This window comes from Pleurodeles waltl, chromosome 10 (genome assembly GCF_031143425.1).
Source record: "Pleurodeles waltl isolate 20211129_DDA chromosome 10, aPleWal1.hap1.20221129, whole genome shotgun sequence".
NCBI classification, from domain to species: domain Eukaryota; kingdom Metazoa; phylum Chordata; class Amphibia; order Caudata; family Salamandridae; genus Pleurodeles; species Pleurodeles waltl.
Window position 1 is genome coordinate 364,219,303 of NC_090449.1, and position 20,863 is coordinate 364,240,165.

The following is a 20,863-nucleotide window of genomic DNA, read 5'->3' on the forward strand; positions in this document are numbered from 1 at the left end:
ATAAGCCACTCTAAGATATGAGCCAAGCCATCTTGGCCTCCTCCAGCTCTTTTGGAGCAGTTTAGCTTTATGGTAGTCACTATTTTAAAGAATTATTGGGTTCGTCTTCTGCCTTCGAAATCCAGCAAAAGGGTCTCTAGCCGGGTCACCTCCAATCTTTGCCTCCTTTCCTGACCTGCAAAATGGATTATAATTCTACTGTGGGAAAAAGCCTTGAAGACTTCACAGGCCATGCAGCAGTACCTCACTGTTAGAAATGGGGTCTTTGGTTGGCAGTCAGGTTACCCCCTGTCCAAGCAAGGACCCTCACTCTAGTCAGGGTAAGTCACACACAATCCAAATTATCCTGTGCCCACCCTCTGGTAGCTTGGCACTGAGCAGTCAGGCTTAACTTAGAAGGCAATGTGTAAAGTATTTGTGCAATAAATCATACAATAACACAATATAGCACCACAAAAATACACCACACAGTGTTTAGAAAAATATATAATATTTATCTGGATATTTGCAGGTCAAAACAATAAAAGACGCAATATGAAATTGTAGAGATATCACTGAAAAGTGATATAAAGTGTCTTATGTCTTTAAAAAGCAAACAAAGTCTCTTTCAAGCACAAAGTACCTGGTTTGGAGTGGAAAATCCTCGCAAAGGGCCGCAGAGGAGGTGATGCGTGCAAAATGGTGTGTGCGTCGGTTTCGCCCCTTCACACACGAACTTGCGTTGTTATTTTTCACGCGGGGAAGGCGTGCGTCATTTTCCGGCGCGCGGACAGTCTCCTTCTGTGGGTTGCGGGATTACCAGATGTCCCGGGGTCTGTGCGTCGAATCCTGGGCTTGTTATCCGGCTGCGAGTCGTTCCGGTGGGCTGTGCGTGGAATTTTCTCCCTCAGGTGGCGTTGTCCAAGCGGGCCGTGCGTCGAAGTTCCGGTCGCACCGCAGGCGTCGCGTCGATCTTTTCCTTGCGGGGTCGAGCGGCGTCTTTCCAGATCGGCGTGCGGTGAATTTTTCACAACGGAACAAGCTGTTTGTCTAATTTTTCAGCACACAAGGAGTCCAGTTGAAAAAGAGAAGTCCTTTTGGTGCTGAGACCTCAGTGAACAGGAGGCAAGCTCAATCCAAGCCCTTGGAGAGCACTTCTGCAGCAAGGCAAGAGTTCAGCAAGGCAGCAGGGCAACATTAAGGCAGCATTCCTTTGTAGAAAGCAGTCAGGTGAATCCTTTAGGCAGCCAGGCAGTTCTTCTTGGCAGAATGCAGGTTCTGGTTCAGGTTTCTTCTCCAGCAAGTGTCTGAGCTGGTAGGGCAGAGGCCCTGTTTTATACTAAAATGTGCCTTTGAAGTGGGGGAGACTTCAAAGAGGGGCCTAGAAGTGCACCAGGTTCCCTTTCAGTTCAATCCTGTCTGCCAGGGTCCCAGTAGGCGGTGTGGCAGTCCTTTGTGTGAGGGCAGGCCCTCCACCCTCCCAGCCCAGGAAGACCCATTCAAAATGCAGATGTATGCAAGTGAGGCTGAGTACCCTGTGTTTGGGGTGTGTCTGAGTGAATGCACAAGGAGCTGTCAACTAAACCTAGCCAGACGTGGATTGTAAGGCACAGAAAGATTTAAGTGCAGAGAAATGCTCACTTTCTAAAAGTGGCATTTCTAAAATAGTAATATTAAATCCAAATTCACCAGTCAGCAGGATTTTGTATTACTATTCTGGCCATAATAAATATGACCTTCCTACTCCTTTCAGATCAGCAGCTACCACTTCAACAATGTATGAGGGCAGCCCCAATGTTAGCCTATGAAGGAAGCAGGCCTCACAGTATTATAAAAACAAATTTAGGAGTTTTACACTACCAGGACATATAAACTACACAGGTACATGTCCTGCCTTTTACCCACACAGCACCCTCCTCTAGGGGATACCTAGGGCACACCTTAGGGGTGACTTATGTGTAGAAAAAGGTGAGTTTTAGGCTTGGCAAGTACTTTTAAATGCCAAGTCGAAGTGGCAGGGAAACTGCACACACAGGCCTTGCAATGGCAGGCCTGAGACAAGGTAAAGGGGCCACTTAAGTGGGTGGCACAACCAGTGCTGCAGGCCCACTTGTAGCATTTAATCTACAGGCCCTAGGCACATATAGTGCACTCTACTAGGGTCTTACAAGTAAATCAAATAGCCAATCATGGATAAACCAATCAACAGTGCAATTTACAGAGAGCATATGCACATTAGCACTGGTTAGCAGTGGTAAAGTGCCCAGAGTTCAAAAGCCAACAACAACAGGTCAGAAAAATTAGGAGGAAGGAGGCAAAAAGTTTGGGGATGACCCTGTAAAAAGGTCAGGTCCAACATGACCCCCCACCAGCCTAAAGCCAGGGGAGAACAATCACTATCCTGATGTACTTCCCTGTTTGAGGTGATAGAACAAGGACCCAGGCCCACAACAGCAGGGGCATGTTCCAGTTCTTCGCCTTCCTGACTCCAGTTGGATCCCTCTGTCCATACTCTCAGGGTCCAGTAAGCCAACCCATGGGGAACCTTTTTCCTCAGCTGCGGATACCATCTGTGCAGCACCTAACCTTACTTTTCTCACAGATGTGTCCCAGGGGCCGGATAGTACCACCAGGGCCAACACAGTGTGGTGTTGTCCACTCTACCCCCAGGGTGTGACTCTTGTCCCCTCCCGAAGATAACTCTGTCCACCCGGACAGCAAGCCCCAGTGGCTACTGACAGCTGTCAGAGATGAGATCCAGGCCCCAGGCCTCTCAAAGCTTTCCAACCACTGTGGCTGTGGAGAGTGGGGGGCGGTAGCCCCAGGTGCTGGCCACCCTTTGACCACTCTCCCTTCCACCAGGTCAGGGATGACAGCCTGAACCTGGTCCTCCCCTCTGGGGCTCTGTAACCTCCCTCCTGGAGCGGCACCCCCAGAGTCCAACATGGTCAGGGTGCTTATAGAAGCAGCCCTGCACCCTTCTTTCACCAGTACAGGTCTGTTAACCTGCAACTGGTCTTCCAACTTGGGGTCTGTACCCTCAGGTTGGACTAGGGCCCGGGGGGTGGCTTTCCTCCCCCTGCCCTCCCTTCTGGGGTCCAGCACCCCCAACTAGGAGTGGCCTCCCCAGAAGACAACATGGTAGGGGCACTGTTATCAGTAGCCCCTTCCTCCAGGTCAGGAGGGACACCCTGAACCTGGCCTTCCAGGGTCTGTACCCTCAGACTGGATCACTGCCTGGCAAACCAGGACTTTCTGGGAGGCACACCTACCCCCCACCAGGTCAGAGTTTACCCTCTGAACCTGGTCCCTCAACCCAGAGTCATCACCCTGAGGTTGAACCATTACCTGGCACCCCAGGACTTCTTGGGGGGCACACTGACCTCCCACCAGGCCAGAGTTTAACCCCTGAACCTGGTCATCCAACCCAGAGTCACCACCCTGAGGTTGAACAATTGCCTGCCACGCCAGGACTTCCTGGTGGGCACACTCACCCCCCACAAGGGACACACCATCCCCAAGGCCCAAACACAAGTCTGGCTGGCGCATGTCTCCTGACCTCTGCCCATCTGGCAGAGTCTGGATCTCCCCCAAACCAGAAATGGTTTCATCTGGGTCATTCCTGGGGGGCTCTGCTCTCAGAGCTGACCCCTGACTCTCCAGGACCTCCACTGGGGTCCGCAGCCCCCTCTAAACCCTCTGTCTGGACTTCTGCACCCCATCACTAGGAGTGGTACTGCCAGACACCAGAACTGGTGGGATGCTGGCTACTGTCACCCCCCCCCAAGTTCTTTTGACACTGCGGGGTCTCCCTCAACAGGTGGCCCTACGGTACAGGCTAGGCTTCCCTCCTGGCGTTCCCTCATGGAACCCTCTAGGACCTGGGACCTACCTGGGACACTACAATCCTCTCCCACCTCACTTGGTTGGTGAACACCTAGACCACTCCCTTCAGGAGCACCCCCAAATGCCTCTTCAGACTCTCTGGTACTCACCCAGCAGTCTGCCTCCATTGTAAGCTCCCTGGGGTCAGAGAACTCACACTCCACCTGGTGTTGGCGTAGCTCTGGACAATAAGGACCAGACATATGCTCTCCAGCAATTACATCACTCTGGCCTTCACATGTATTAACCAAAGTACCCTTCAACCAACCATCCAGTGACTCAGCCTTGAAAAAGCACTCTACATCACTCTCCTGAGACTGGTGAGACAGTATCTGACTGTCCCTGACACTCAACCCATACTCTTCTGGGATGTCTCCACATTCTATATCCAGGACGTCCACCAGGGGGGAACCCTTTTCCCTGTCACTCTCTTCTAGAGCCAGTAAAGTGTCCCTCCCCCCAGCAGGAATAAGACTCCCTGTGCCAGTCCCCAATCCTCCTCAGGGACCCTGTGCATAACGGGAACTACCTCATACTCCTGAACCGCATAGTGTGTGTCAACTCCCTTTTTCAAGTCAGGCACCACATCTCTGGGCCTGTGCACTTCTTCAGCAGCACTGGTTGCAAGATTTTTGCTGCCACCATCTGAACTGGACTCAGCCCTTCTGGCTTCCAGTTTCAGTTCTTCACAGCTCAGCTCCTGAGCTGCAATCCTTTCTTTTTCCCGGGCTAAGGCTCTTGCTGCTTCAGCTCTCTCAATAAACTCATCTAGATCCTCCATCCCCCGCTCTGCAGCTAGGAGCCATTCATCTCTCACTGGTTCTCTTTCCTCATCTGAGTAGTCCTCCTCCTCATCTGAGCAGTCCTCCTCCTCATAATCATTCTCAGGGCTATGATTCTTTTGGTTCTTTGCTGCCTGTTCCTCTGCCCATTGTGCTTCCCCCCAGGCTGCAAAGATATCTAGCAGTTCCATCTTAGTGGATCCCCTTGACATAGGAAGTCCCTTTTCTCTGCAATGCACCCTCAGCTCGGCCGTGAGGGATTCAACAGGTACAAAGTTTGACTCATCGTATCCTTCTGGGAAGCTGGAACCCGTTCCCAATCTGGCAAGGTATCACAGGCAAAACCAAAAGCCAAAGTCCAAAATATCAACAATATATCCAGGAGGACATCAGAGAACCAAAATCAAAAAAGATGAAAAAATCAAGTTGACTTTCAACTGTGGGTAGTTAGTTAAATACTTAGCTACTGTATGTCACTGCACAAATACAAGTCCTATCCTCACCGCTGATCCCCAATGTTAGAAATGGGGTCTTTGGTTGGCAGTCAGGTTACCCCCTGTCCAAGCAAGGACCCTCACTCTAGTCAGAATAAGTCACACACAATCCAAATTATCCTGTGCCCACCCTCTGGTAGCTTGGCACTGAGCAGTTAGACTTAACTTAGAAGGCAATGTGTAAAGTATTTGTGCAATAAATCATACAATAACACAATATAGCACCACAAAATTACACCACACAGTGTTTAGAAAAATATATAATATTTATCTGGATCTTTGCAGGTCTAAACGATAAAAGATGCAATATGAAATTGTAGAGATATCACTGAAAAGTGACATAAAGGGGGTCATTCCGACCCTGGCGGTCCAAGACCGCCAGGGCCGGGGACCACGGAAGCACCGCCAACAGGCTGGCGGTGCTTCCCAGCCCATTCTGACCGCGGCGGTAAAGCCGCGGTCAGAAAAGGGGATCCGGCGGTTTCCCGCCGGATTTCCCCTGCATGGCTGAATCTCCATGGCGGCGCTGCAAGCAGCGGCGCCATAGAGATTCCGACCCCCTTCCCGCCATCCTGTTTCTGGCGGTTTTTACTGCCAGGAACAGGATGGCGGGAACGGGTGTTGTGGGGCCCCCTAACAGGGCCCCATAAAGATTTTCACTGTCTGCTTAGCAGACAGTGAAAATCGCGACGGGTGCAGTTGCACCCGTCGCACCCCTGCAACTCCGCCGGCACCATTCGGAGCCGGCTTCCTTGTTGCAGGGCCTTTCCCGCTGGGCCGGTGGGCGCTTTTTTGGCAGTCGCCCGCCGGCCCAGCGGGAAAGCCAGAATGGCATCCGCGGTCTTCTGACCGCGGAGCGGCCATTTGGCGGTTCCCGCCAGGCGGGCGGCGGGGTCAGAATGACCCTCAAAGTGTCTTAAGTCTTTAAAAAGCAAACAAGGTCTCTTTCAAGCACAATGTACCTGGTTTGAAGTGGAAAACCTCCGCAAAGGGCCGCAGAGGAGGAGATGCGAGGAAAAATGGTGTGTGCGTCGGTTTCGCCCCTTCACACACGGACTCTACTAGGGTCTTACAGGTAAATCAAATAGCCAATCATGGATAAACCAATCAACAGTACAATTTACACAGAGAGCATATGCACTTTAGCACTGGTTAGCAGTGGTAAAGTGCCCAGAGTTCAAAAGCCAACAACAACAGGTCAGAAAAATTAGGAGGAAGGAGGCAAAAAGTTTGGGGATGACCCTGTAAAAAGGTCAGGTCCAACATGACCCCCCACCAGCCTAAAGCCAGGGGAGAACAATCACTATCCTGATGTACTTCCCTGTTTGAGGTGATAGAACAAGGACCCAGGCCCACAACAGCAGGGGCATGTTCCAGTTCTTCGCCTTCCTGACTCCAGTTGGATCCCTCTGTCCATACTCTCAGGGTCCAGTAAGCCAACCCATGGGGAACCTTTTTCCTCAGCTGCGGATACCATCTGTGCAGCACCTAACCTTACTTTTCTCACAGATGTGTCCCAGGGGGCGGATAGTACCACCAGGGCCAACACAGTGTGGTGTTGTCCACTCTTGTCCCCTCCCGAAGGTAACTCTGTCCACCCGGACAGCAAGCCCCAGAGGCTACTGACAGCTGTCAGAGATGAGATCCAGGCTCCAGGCCTCTCAAAGCTCTCCAAACACTGTGGCTGTGGAGAGTGGGGGGCGGTAGCCCCAGGTGTTGGCCACCCTTTGACCACTCTCCCTTCCACCAGGTCAGGGATGACAGCCTGAACCTGGTCCTCCCCTCTGGGGCTCTGTACCCTCCCTCCTGGAGCGGCACCCCCAGAGTCCAACATGGTCAGGGTGCTTATAGAAGCAGCCCTGCACCATTCTTTCACCAGTGCAGGTCTGTTAACCTGCAACTGGTCTTCCAACTTGGGGTCTGTACCCTCAGGTTGGACTAGGGCCCGGGGGGTGGCTTTCCTCCCCCTGCCCTCCCTTCTGGGGTCCAGCACCCCACAACTAGGAGTGGCCTCCCCAGAAGACAACATGGTAGGGGCACTGTTATCAGTAGCCCCTTCCTCCAGGTCGGGAGGGACACCCTGAACCTGGCCTTCCAGTCCAGGGTCTGTACCCTCAGACTGGATCACTGCCTGGCAAACCAGGACTTTCTGGGAGGCACACCTACCCCCCACCAGGTCAGAGTTTACCCTCTGAACCTGGTCCCTCAACCCAGAGTCACCACCCTGAGGTTGAACCATTACCTGGCACCCCAGGACTTCTTGGGGGGCACACTGACCCCCCACCAGGCCAGAGTTTAACCCCTGAACCTGGTCATCCAACCCAGAGTCACCACCCTGAGGTTGAACAATTGTCTGGCACGCCAGGACTTCCTGGGGGGCACACTCACCCCCCACAAGGGACACACCATCCCCAAGGGCCACTCACGAGTCTGGCTGGCGCATGTCTCCTGACCTCTGCCCATCTGACAAAGTCTGGATCTCCCCCAAACCAGAAATGGTTTCATCTGGGTCATTCCTGGGGGGCTCTGCTCTCAGAGCTGACCCCTGACTCTCCAGGACCTCCACTGGGGTCCGCAGCCCCCTCTCAACCCTCTGTCTGGACTTCTGCACCCCATCACTAGGAGTGGTACTGCCAGACACCAGAACTGGTGGGATGCTGGCTACAGTCACCCCCCCCCCCCAAGATCTTTGGACACTGCGGGGTCTCCCTCAACAGGTGGCCCTACGGTACAGGCTAGGCTTCCCTCCTGGCGTTCCCTCATGGAACCCTCTAGGACCTGGGACCTACCTGGGACACTACAATCCTCTCCCACCTCACTTGGTTGGGAAACACCTAGACCACTCCCTTCAGGAGCACCCCCAAATGCCTCTTCAGACTCTCTGGTACTCACCCAGCAGTCTGCCTCCATTGTAAGCTCCCTGGGGTCAGAGAACTCACACTCCACCTGGTGTTGGCGTAGCTCTGGACAATAAGGACCAGACATATGCTCTCCAGCAATTACATCACTCTGGCCTTCACATGTATTAACCAAAGTACCCTTCAACCAACCATCCAGTGACTCAGCCTTGAAAAAGCACTCTACATCACTCTCCTGAGACTGGTGAGACAGTATCTGACTGTCCCTGACACTCAACCCATACTCTTCTGGGATGTCTCCACATTCTATATCCAGGACGTCCACCAGGGGGGAACCCTTTTCCCTGTCACTCTCTTCTAGAGCCAGTAAAGTGTCCCTCCCCCCAGCAGGAATAAGACTCCCTGTGCCAGTCCCCAATCATCCTCAGGGACCCTGTGCATAACGGGAACTACCTCATACTCCTGAACCGCATGGTGTGTGTCAACTCCCTTTTTCAAGTCAGGCACCACATCTCTGGGCCTGTGCACTTCTTCAGCAGCACTGGTTGCAAGATTTTTGCTGCCACCATCTGAACTGGACTCTTGCTGCTTCAGCTCTCTCAATAAACTCATCTAGATCCTCCATCCCCCGCTCTGCAGCTAGGAGCCATTCATCTCTCACTGGTTCTCTTTCCTCATCTGAGTAGTCGTCCTCCTCATCTGAGCAGTCCTCCTCCTCATCTGAGTAGTCCTCCTCCTCATAATCATTCTCAGGGCTATGATTTTTTTGGTTCTTTGCTGCCTGTTCCTCTGCCCATTGTGCTTCCCCCCGGGCTGCAAAGATATCTAGCAGTTCCATCTTAGTGGATCCCCTTGACATAGGAAGTCCCTTTTCTCTGCAACGCACCCTCAGCTCGGCCGTGAGGGATTCAACAGGTACAAAGTTTGACTCATCGTATCCTTCTGGGAAGCTGGAATCCGTTCCCAATCTGGCAAGGTATCACAGGCAAAACCAAAAACCAAAGTCCAAAATATCAACAATATATCCAGGAGGACATCAGAGAACCAAAAGCAAAAAAGATGAAAAAATCAAGTTGACTTTCAACTGTGGGTAGTTAGTGAAATACTTAGCTACTGTATGTCACTGCACAAATACAAGTCCTATCCTCACCGCTGATCCCCAATGTTAGAAATGGGGTCTTTGGTTGGCAGTCAGGTTACCCCCTGTCCAAGCAAGGACCCTCACTCTAGTCAGGATAAGTCACACACAATCCAAATTATCCTGTGCCCACCCTCTGGTAGTTTGGCACTGAGCAGTTAGGCTTAACTTAGAAGGCAATGTGTAAAGTATGTGTGCAATAAATCATACAATAACACATTATAGCACCACAAAATTACACCACACAGTGTTTAGAAAAATATATAATATTTATCTGGATATTTGCAGGTCAAAACGATAAAAGATGCAATATGAAATTGTAGAGATATCACTGAAAAGTGACATAAAGGGGGTCATTCCGACCCTGGCGGTCCAAGACCGCCAGGGCCGGGGACCACGGAAGCACCGCCAACAGGCTGGCGGTGCTTCCCAGGCCATTCTACCGCCGCGGTCAGAAAAGGGGATCCGGCGGTTTCCCGCCGGATTTCCCCTGCATGGGCTGAATCTCCATGGCGGCGTTGCAAGCAGCGCCGCCATGGAGATTCCGACCCCCTTCCCGCCATCCTGTTTCTGGCGGTTTTTACCGCCAGGAACAGGATGGCAGGAACGGGTGTTGTGGGGCCCCTGGGGGCCCCTGCACTGCCCAAGCCACTGGCATGGGCAGTGCAGGGGCCCCCTAACAGGGCCCCATAAAGATTTTCACTGTCTGCTTAGCAGACAGTGAAAATCGCGACGGGTGCAACTGCACCCGTCGCACCCCTGCAACTCCGCCGGCTCCATTCGGAGCCGGCTTCCTTGTTGCAGGGCCTTTCCCGCTGGGCCGGCGGGCGCTCTTTTGGCGGTCACCCGACGGCCCAGCGGGAAAGCCAGAATGGCATCCGCGATCTTCTGACCGCGGAGCGGCCATTTGGCGGTTCCCGCCAGGCGGGTGGCGGGGTCAGAATGACCCTCAAAGTGTCTTAAGTCTTTAAAAAGCAAACCAGGTCTCTTTCAAGCACAAAGTACCTGGTTTGAAGTGGAAAACCTCCGCAAAGGGCCGCAGAGCAGGAGATGCGAGGAAAAATGGTGTGTGCGTCGGTTTCGCCCCTTCACACACGGACTCTACTAGGGTCTTACAGGTAAGTCAAATAGCCAATCATGAATAAACCAATCAACAGTACAATTTCCAAAGAGAGCATATGCACTTTAGCACTGGTTAGCAGTGGTAAAGTGCCCAGAGTTCAAAAGCCAACAACAACAGGTCAGAAAAATTAGGAGGAAGGAGGCAAAAAGTTTGGGGATGACCCTGTAAAAAGGTCAGGTCCAACTTGACCCCCCACCAGCCTAAAGCCAGGGGAGAACAATCACTATCCTGATGTACTTCCCTGTTTGAGGTGATAGAACAAGGACCCAGGCCCACAACAGCAGGGGCATGTTCCAGTTCTTCGCCTTCCTGACTCCAGTTGGATCCCTCTGTCCATACTCTCAGGGTCCAGTAAGCCAACCCATGAGGCACCTTTATCCTCAGCTGCGGATACCATCTGTGCAGCACCTAACCTTACTTTTCTCACAGATGTGTCCCAGGGGCCGGATAGTACCACCAGGGCCAACACAGTGTGGTGTTGTCCACTCTACCCCCAGGGTGTGACTCTTGTCCCCTCCCGAAGGTAACTCTGTCCACCCGGACAGCAAGCCCCAGTGGCTACTGACAGCTGTCAGAGATGAGATCCAGGCCCCAGGCCTCTCAAAGCTCTCCAACCACTGTGGCTGTGGAGAGTGGGGGCGGTAGCCCCAGGTGCTGGCCACCCTTTGACCACTCTCCCTTCCACCAGGTCAGGGATGACAGCCTGAACCTGGTCCTCCCCTCTGGGGCTCTGTACCCTCCCTCCTGGAGCGGCACCCCCAGAGTCCAACATGGTCAGGGTGCTTATAGAAGCAGCCCTGCACCATTCTTTCACCAGTGCAGGTCTGTTAACCTGCAACTGGTCTTCCAACTTGGGGTCTGTACCCTCAGGTTGGACTAGGGCCCGGGGGGTGGCTTTCCTCCCCCTGCCCTCCCTTCTGGGGTCCAGCACCCCCCAAATAGGAGTGGCCTCCCCAGAAGACAACATGGTAGGGGCACTGTTATCAGTAGCCCCTTCCTCCAGGTCAGGAGGGACACCCTGAACCTGGCCTTCCAGTCCAGGGTCTGTACCCTCAGACTGGATCACTGCCTGGCAAACCAGGACTTTCTGGGAGGCACACCTACCCCCCACCAGGTCAGAGTTTACCCTCTGAACCTGGTCCCTCAACCCAGAGTCACCACCCTGAGGTTGAACCATTACCTGGCACCCCAGGACTTCTTGGGGGGCACACTGACCCCCCACCAGGCCAGAGTTTACCCCCTGAACCTGGTCATCCAACCCAGAGTCACCACCCTGAGGTTGAACAATTGCCTGGCACGACAGGACTTCCTGGGGGGCACACTCACCCCCCACAAGGGACACAACGTCCCCAAGGGCCACACACGAGTCTGGCTGGCGCATGTCTCCTGACCTCTGCCCATCTGGCAGAGTCTGGATCTCCCCCAAACCAGAAATGGTTTCATCTGGGTCATTCCTGGGGGGCTCTGCTCTCAGAGCTGACCTCTGACTCTCCAGGACCTCCACTGGGGTCCGCAGCCCCCTCTCAACCCTCTGTCTGGACTTCTGCACCCCATCACTAGGAGTGGTACTGCCAGACACCAGAACTGGTGGGATGCTGGCTACAGTCACCCCCCCCAAGTTCTTTTGACACTGCAGGGTCTCCCTCAACAGGTGACCCTACGGTACAGGCTAGGCTTCCCTCCTCGGGTTCCCTCATGGAACCCTCTAGGACCTGGGACGTACCTGGGACACTACAATCCTCTCCCACCTCACTTGGTTGGGAAACACCTAGACCACTCCCTTCAGGAGCACCCCCAAATGCCTCTTCAGACTCTCTGGTACTCACCCAGCAGTCTGCCTCCATTGTAAGCTCCCTGGGGTCAGAGAACTCACACTCCACCTGGTGTTGGCGTAGCTCTGGACAATAAGGACCAGACATATGCTCTCCAGCAATTACATCACTCTGGCCTTCACATGTATTAACCAAAGTACCCTTCACCCAACCATCCAGTGACTCAGCCTTGAAAAAGCACTCTACATCACCCTCCTGAGACTGGTGAGACAGTATCTGACTGTCCCTGACACTCAACCCATACTCTTCTGGGATGTCTATACATTCTATATCCAGGACGTCCACCAGGGGGGAACCCTTTTCCCTGTCACTCTCTTCTAGAGCCAGTAAAGTGTCCCTCCCCCAGCAGGAATATGACTCCCTGTGCCAGTCCCTAATCCTCCTCAGGGACCCTGTGCATAACGGGAACTACCTCATACTCCTGAACCGCATGGTGTGTGTCAACTCCCTTTTTCAAGTCAGGCACCACATCTCTGGGCCTGTGCACTTCTTCAGCAGCACTGGATGCAAGATTTTTGCTGCCACCATCTGAACTGGACTCAGCCCTCCGGCTTCCAGTTTCAGCTCTTCACAGCTCAGCTCCTGAGCTGCAATCCTTTCTTTTTCCCGGGCTAAGGCTCTTGCTGCTTCAGCTCTCTCAATAAACTCATCTAGATCCTCCATCCCCCGCTCTGCAGCTGGGAGCCATTCATCTCTCACTGGTTCTCTTTCCTCATCTGAGTAGTCCTCCTCCTCATCTGAGCAGTCCTCCTCCTCATCTGAGTAGTCCTCCTCCTGTCATTCTCAGGGCTATGATTCTTTTGGTTCTTTGCTGCCTGTTCCTCTGCCCATTGTGCTTCCCCCCAGGCTACAAAGATATCTAGCAGTTCCATCTTAGTGGATCTCCTTGACATAGGAAGTCCCTTTTCTCTGCAATGCACCCTCAGCTCGGCCGTGAGGGATTCAACAGGTACAAAGTTTGACTCATCGTATCCTTCTGGGAAGCTGGAATCCGTTCCCAATCTGGCAAGGTATCACAGGCAAAACCAAAAACCAAAGTCCAAAATATCAACAATACAGTATATCCAGGAGGACATCAGAGAACCAAAAGCAAAAAAGATGAAAAAATCAAGTTGACTTTCAACTGTGGGTAGTTAGTGAAATACTTAGCTACTGTATGTCACTGCACAAATACAAGTCGTATCCTCACCGCTGATCCCCAATGTTAGAAATGGGGTCTTTGGTTGGCAGTCAGGTTACCCCCTGTCCAAGCAAGGACCCTCACTCTAGTCAGGGTAAGTCACACACAATCCAAATTATCCTGTGCCCACCCTCTGGTAGCTTGGCACTGAGCAGTTAGGCTTAACTTAGAAGGCAAAGTGTAAAGTATTTGTGCAATAAATCATACAATAACACAATATAGCACCACAAAATTACACCACACAGTGTTTAGAAAAATATATTATATTTATCTGGATATTTGCAGGTTAAAACGATAAAAGATGCAATATGAAATTGTAGCGATATCACTGAAAAGTGACATAAAGGCCCTCATTCGGACCTTGGCGGGCGGCGGAGGCCGCCCGCCAAAGTCCCGCCGTCAGGTTACCGTTCCGCGGTCGAAAGACCGCGGCGGTAATTCTGACTTTCCCGCTGGGCTGGCGGGCGGCCGCCTTCAGGCCGCCCGCCAGCCCAGCGGGAAAGAGGCTTCCACGATGAAGCCGGCTCGGAATCGAGCCGGCGGAGTGGAAGCTGTGCGACGGGTGCAGTTGCACCCGTCGCGTATTTCACTGTCTGCGCAGCACACAGTGAAATACATTTAGGGGCCCTCTTACGGGGGCCCCTGCAGTGCCCATGCCAGTGGCATGGGCACTGCAGGGGCCCCCAGGGGCCCCGCGACCCCCCCTACCGCCATCCGGTTCCCGGGTCGGAATCCCCCTCGCCTTGGAGGATTCCAATGGGCGGCGGTACACTGGCGGGAGCCCGCCAGTGTTGCCGGTCCGACCGCGGCTTTACCGCCGCGGTCGGAATGCCCATTGGAGCACCGCCGGCCTGTCGGCGGTGCTCCCGCGGTCCTCCAACCCTGCGGTCATGGACCGCCAGGGTTGGAATGACCACCAAAGTGTCTTAATTCTTTAAAAAGCAAACAAGGTCTCTTTCAAGCACAAAGTACCTGGTTTGGAGTGGAAACCCTCCGCAAAGGGCCGCAGAGGAGGAGATGCGAGGAAAAATGGTGTGTGCGTCGGTTTCGCCCCTTCACACACGGACTTGCGTCGTTATGTTTCACGTGGGGAAGACGTCCGTCGTTTTCTGGCGCGCTGACAGTCTCCTTCTGTGGGTCGCGGGATTACCAGATGTCCCGGGGTCTGTGCGTGGAATCCTGGGCTTGTTATCCAGCTGCGCATCGTTCCGGTGGGCTGTGCGTGGAATTTTCTCCCTCACGGCAGGCGTCACGTCGATCTTCTCTCTGGAAGTTGAGCGGCGTTGTCCAGGCGGGCCATGCGTCGAAGTTCCGGTTGCACCGCAGGCGTTGCGTCGATCTTTTCCTTGCGGTTGAGCGCCGTCTTTCTGGATCGGCGTACAGTGAATTTTTCACGCGGAACAAGCTGTGCGTCGAATTTTTCGGCGCACAAGGAGTCCAGTCGAAAAAGAGAAGTCTTTTTGGTCCTGAGACTTCAGGGAGCAGGAGGCAAGCTCTCTCCAAGCCCTTGGAGAGCACTTTTGCAGCAAGGCAAGAGTTCATCAAGGCAGCAGGGCAACAGCGAGGCAGCAGTCCTTTGTAGTAAGCAGTCAGGTGAGTCCTTCAGGCAGCCAGACAGTTCTTCTTGGCAGGATGCAGGTTCTGGTCCAGGTTTCTTCTCCAGCAAGTGTCTGAGGTGGTAGGGCAGAGGCCCTGTTTTATACCAAAATGTGCCTTTGAAGTGGGGGAGACCTCAAAGAGGGGCCTAGAAGTGCACCAGGTCCCCTTTCAGTTCAATCCTGTCTGCCACGGTCCCAGTAGGGGGTGTGGCAGTCCTTTGTGTGAGGACAGGCCCTCCACCCTCCCAGCCCAGGAAGACCCATTCAAAATGCAGATGTTTGCAAGTGAGGCTGAGTACCCTGTGTTTGGGGTGTGTCTGAGTGAATGCACAAGGAGCTGTCAACTAAACCTAGCCAGACGTGGATTGTAAGGCACAGAAAGGTTTAAGTGCAGAGAAATGCTCACTTTCTAAAAGTGACATTTCTAAAATAGTAATATTAAATCCAACTTCACCAGTCAGCAGGATTTTGTATTACTATTCTGGCCATACTAAATATGACCTTCCTACTCCTTTCGGATTAGCAGCTACCACTTCAACAATGTATGAGGGCAGCCCCAATGTTAGCCTATGAAGGGAGCAGGCCTCACAGTAGTGTAAAAACGAATTTAGGAGTTTTACACTACCAGGACATATAAACTACACAGGTACATGTCCTGCCTTTTACCCACACAGCACCCTGCTCTAGGGGTTACCTAGGGCACACCTTAGGGATGACGTATATGTAGAAAAGGGGGAGTTTTAGGCTTGGCAAGTACTTTTAAATGCCAAGTCGAAGTGGCAGTGAAACTGCACACACAGGTCTTGCAATGGCAGGCCTGAGACAGGGTAAAGGGGCTACTTAAGTGGGTGGCACAACCAGTGCTGCTGGTCCACTAGTAGCATTTAATCTACAGGCCCTAGGCACATATAGTGCACTCTACTAGGGTCTTACAAGTAAATCAAATAGCCAATCATGGATAAACCAATCAACAGTACAATTTACACAGAGAGCATATTCACTTTAGCACTGGTTAGCAGCGGTAAAGTGCCCAGAGTTCAAAAGCCAACAACAACAGGTCAGAAAAAATAGGAGGAAGGAGGCAAAAATTTTGGGGATGACCCTGTAAAAAGGCCAGGTCCAACACTCACCAAGTCACCTTTTATAGCAAAATAATTGTCTCTGTGAATATGTAACTTTTTTAATTTGCATCTAAAAAATGTCATGCATCTATTTGCCACCCAGTTCTCTTTTTTTTTGCCTTCACCCCAAATCAGCAACACTTTCACTGGAGAATGATTGGAGAGGCCACAGGTCAGGATTTGTGGTTTGCAATATTATATTGAGGGTTGCCTCAAATGTAAGGAAGCTATCTGGCCTGGATAACAATTTGTGTGCTCCTAAGAAAAATGTATATTCCCTGCAGTCCATGTGAAAGTGGTACCATATGTCCACTAAACGTATTGCACCTACAAGTCCTGGCGAAGCAGGATGTGGCACTTGGACCCCATCAAATGAGTCACTTGCATCAACATTACATCCACCCATGACATTCAGTCTCTTTAAGAGCTGTACCCTCTTATTTTTTTGCAGAAGGCTATCAACATTGTAGATGACTATTTTCGTATGACCCATGAGCACTGGCCCCATCCATTGCTCAGGGGTTCATATTACCAGTTCAATGTCGTTCTTAGTGTTTGCTGCAGGCAATTTCTCAAAGTTCATCAGTATCACGGGTTCTGCTGAGCAGTTCATTTAGCCAAATATATAATATGTGCCTTTGTCATATTTCCACCCTGCCAAGCAGTCATACTGTCACCTCATCCATGGTTCAGACCCTCGGTTGGCCAGGGCATCACCCAGTTGTGTTAATTCCATCGCTGAGTAAGATGTGTATTTGATGGAGCAATCGCCTTTGTTGTCTAGAATATTTTTGGTTCAAGTTCTTTTCTTGGTATTTGGTTTGCCTTCTCTGGATCATTGCTTCTCAGTGGCACTAGAGGTCTCCCCTTACCCAGTGCCTCCCGACCATGGAGCGGTCTTCTGACCAAGGCCAGGCCTGTTCTGGTGATGCTCAGCAGTATATTTTGCCATGTAAAATGATCTTGAGCTTTTATGGATATATCAACAAATGTATGGGCTCACTGCCCTCAACTTCTGTTTGACCTGCTTGCGTGACTTCCATCCATTGCTTCTGCAGCAATCCAGGAACACCAGCATCTTTTGTGTACCAAAGAGTAACTCCCCTTTTTTCTAGTTAAGTTTAGCCTTGTGTCCTAGCCTGTGTAGTTCCAGAGCCTTGTAATTAGGGCAAGGCACCTTAAAAATTTTGAGGGCTTAGGGGCAGACATACTTTTCAGGCCCCTGTTTGGAGCAGCTTTAGGTTTATGATCCATTTTCATTTTTTGATGTCCTCTTTGGCCAGGTCATTGACAATGCACAGTCAGACTAGTCCAAATGTGTTTCCATTTATTATTTAGGGCTAGTCATGTGTGTTTCAATTTTGTAATATAGCAGCAGAGCTACTGCCATTTCTTATATATGAGGTCCTCTTTTGATCCAGAAGGATTTTTTTATGGATGTTGCATGGTGTTGAAAAACATAAACACATTATTTCTCTGCAAAATGTCTGCATTAAACTCCCACTTATTACCTGTACTAAAAAATAAGGAAAATTGTATTTAAAAAAAATCTATGTTTCAAAAATCATTCAAGGTCACCAGGGCAGGATTGTGTGGAGGATAGAGTTGGATCTTTAAAGGGACCCCTGAAAGGTTGGTGCCCTGAGCCAGAGCCCACTTTGCCAATGCCTTAAAAAGTCTCTGGATTAGGGGCCCTTTTGGGTTCCCTTGTACCGGTCATGGAGCCTGGGAGTAATGCATCCATTCAACTAGGAAATTGTTGGATAGTGTCTCATTGAGAACAAAGATATTGAGCCACCCCTCCAGGAAAACTTCCATGCTGCATTTCTGATCCTTCAACAGGACCTCACAAACCTGAGGTTATTATGGCAGGAGCACCCTTATACATTCTCCATCCATGTTGCAAGTTCAGCCAAAGTCACTGCCAGCCTTTTCACCTCCTTTTAAAGTTTTTTCACTGTATCCTCTAATTTCCAGATTTGGCCTTTGGTCTCCATCACTTGGTCAACTGCATTATGGAAGTCCTGGCATAGGAGGGCATTACCCATACCCTATTTATCACAATTACCTTCCTAGGGATGGTGTGAGGTATGGCTGGCCTGCAGGATTAGTTCATTGGATGCCGTAGTATCTAAATGTGGTACTGTCTTAACTATGATCTGATCCACCATCCCCACCTCAGAGTCCATAACCTTGTGCACTTGTCCATCTTCCTTTGTTTTCAGATCAATCCAGTATAGTCTTTCGCTATACTATCTGTGTCACTGATTAATCACATTTGTTTCACTCATGGGCACAGATGCATCTCAGCAGACCATCTGCCATCAAAGTGGCTCTTGTCACCCAAGTGGACTCTCCATGCCCCTCAACTGATTCCAGTATCACACAACCATGTGGCTGAAGAACACACAGCGCCAGCCTGCCATCTATGGTGGCATGCTCAAGAGGCCCACTCCAACACCCCCACTAGGTGAGTATGGAGCGGGCTGAGGTTTGACTGTGGGGCAAGTAGGAGAGAGAAAGCCCTCCTCTAGTTCTTGCACTGAACCCACACCACCCCTCTCCTCACTTCCTGCTGAGGCAAACCAGTTCCAACAGTCTGGGTTCAGAAGTCTCATCCAGTAGCCAATGGGCTCACACTGGACAGTTCTCAATGCCACAACAGTGCTTCCCTCTATCCAAGTATGTTGCTGCATCAAGGGAGGGGGAGGCCCACACAACCAGCACAGTCCTTATGCAATATTGCCACAGGTGTTGGGCCAGGGCTTTGCCTTCCTCTTCCCCTGGGGTGCAGCTCAGAATTTGCCGGGCCCGAGGGTGCTGAGTTCCCACCACAACACACTATGAGGCCATTATCAGGGAGCCCTGGAAAGAGGGAGACTGAGAGCAGAAGTCCACAGGGCTACACAGTGAGGCCACACCTTGGCATCCAAGGTTGCCAGAATATAACATAATATATATATATTTCTATATCTGTGTATTACCCATCTGCAGTCGCCATTGGGTAGTTTTAGGCTGGCCAGTGTTTCCATAGGAAATGCCTTTTTTGTTTTGCTCTGTTTGACAAACCTTCACAAAACTTTCCAAAAAAGTGCTCTTTATTGTCGTGTGTGCATGGAAAATTATGGGGTAATCTGTCAAGTGAGGGCCTAGAAAAAAGCAGGGTTCAAAAATGCTAAATCCCCATGCATTTTCCATAGACTTTTGTCAGAAGTGTTTTCCCGAAAACTGCTGAACGGAATTACTACAAGTTTGGCAGGTAGCTCTGTCTTGTTTTATAGGTTGTGATTTGATGTAAATGCGATGTAGATGTAAATGGAGAATGCAGCACACATAGAAAAAAGCAAAAACAAAGAGAAATAAAAGTATTTTTCCTCGTTTCGCCATGCTAACGCCACCACTGGGATGGCGTTAATTTTTGGCACTGCCTCAGATTTATGATTCCTTGTAAATCTGGGGCAGCATCAAAAGCAATAGGTGTTGCAGTGGAATGCCCACAGCAACACCCATTGCACGCATATCTGTTGCAGAAAACTGAATGGAAGGAGCGCATATTTACACGGCGGTATTAAGCCACAAAAAGTGGCTTAGTGCCGCCTTGTAAATATGGTGCAGTGCACTGCGCCTCCGAAGTTCCGCTAACAGTGACACTGTGGTGGCCCTTGGGCAAGTAAATATGCCCCTATATGCAGTCTTTCAACCCAAGTGTACCTGAACTAACCTGAATTCTCAACCTGGGCCAAGGTTATAACTTGTAACTCAGTCGGGCACCAGTTCAGGAACCCACATTCCTTAACATCCCAAGTGCAGAGTGTTCTACATTATCAAGTATTCCACATTCAACTACAAAAATATTGCAACCAGAATATATATATCATCAATCAGCAATTTGTATAGCGTTGCTTATCACCCATGGGACCTCAAGGCGCTGTTGTAGGGGTGCTGATCAGTCGAAGAGCCAGGTCTTGAGGTCCTTCTTGAACTGATACAGCGTGGGAGCGTGCCTGAGGTGGATTGGTAGCATGTTCCAGGTCTGCGCTGCGAGGTAGGAGATTATTCTGCCTCCCACTGTGCTCTTCCTGATTCTAGGGGTGGCAGCGAGGGCAAGTTGAGAAGATCGGAGTTGTCTGGCGGAGGTGTAGAAAGACAGGTGGTCGTTGAGGTAGGCTGATCCCATGGTGTGCAGAGCCTTGTAGGTGTGTGTCAGGAGCTTGAAGGTGATGCGCTTGTTGATGGGTGGCCAGTGCAGATCTCTAAGGTGGGCGGAGATGTGGTTTTCACAGGGAATGTCTAGGATGAGTTTGGCCACTGCGTTCTGGATTCTCTGGAGTCTTGATTGAAGCATCTTCATGATGCTGGCATAGAGAGCATTCCTGTAGTTGAGTTTGCTGCTGACAAGTGCGTGGGTGACCATCCTTCATGCCTCGGTGGGAATCTACTTAAAAATCTTCTGGAGGAGCCAGAGAGTGTGGACGCATGACTATGAGACAGTGTTGACAGCGTGGAGTCCATGATGATGCCCTGGTTGCATGTGTGGTCGGTGGGTAGGAGATGCTTCCAAGGGCAGCTGGCCACCTGGAGTCATACCAGGCAGAAGAAGTGGAGCCCAGGCTGTAGCTTGAGGCAGCTGTTTTTCATCCAGTTGGTGACCGCTGGTTCGTCAGTGAGGGAGAGAATTAGCTGTGTGTTGTTGGTGTAGGAGACTATGTTGAGGCCATGCCGTCTAACGATTTTAAGGCTTAAAGTGTTTTTGATATTCTAGGTTTGTTATTTTTGTATGCTGAAAGAACACAGGTTTATTCCTCTCAATAAACACTGAAATAAATATGAAAAGGAATCACATTTTAAGGTTTGGCTTTGCTGCTTTGAGCAG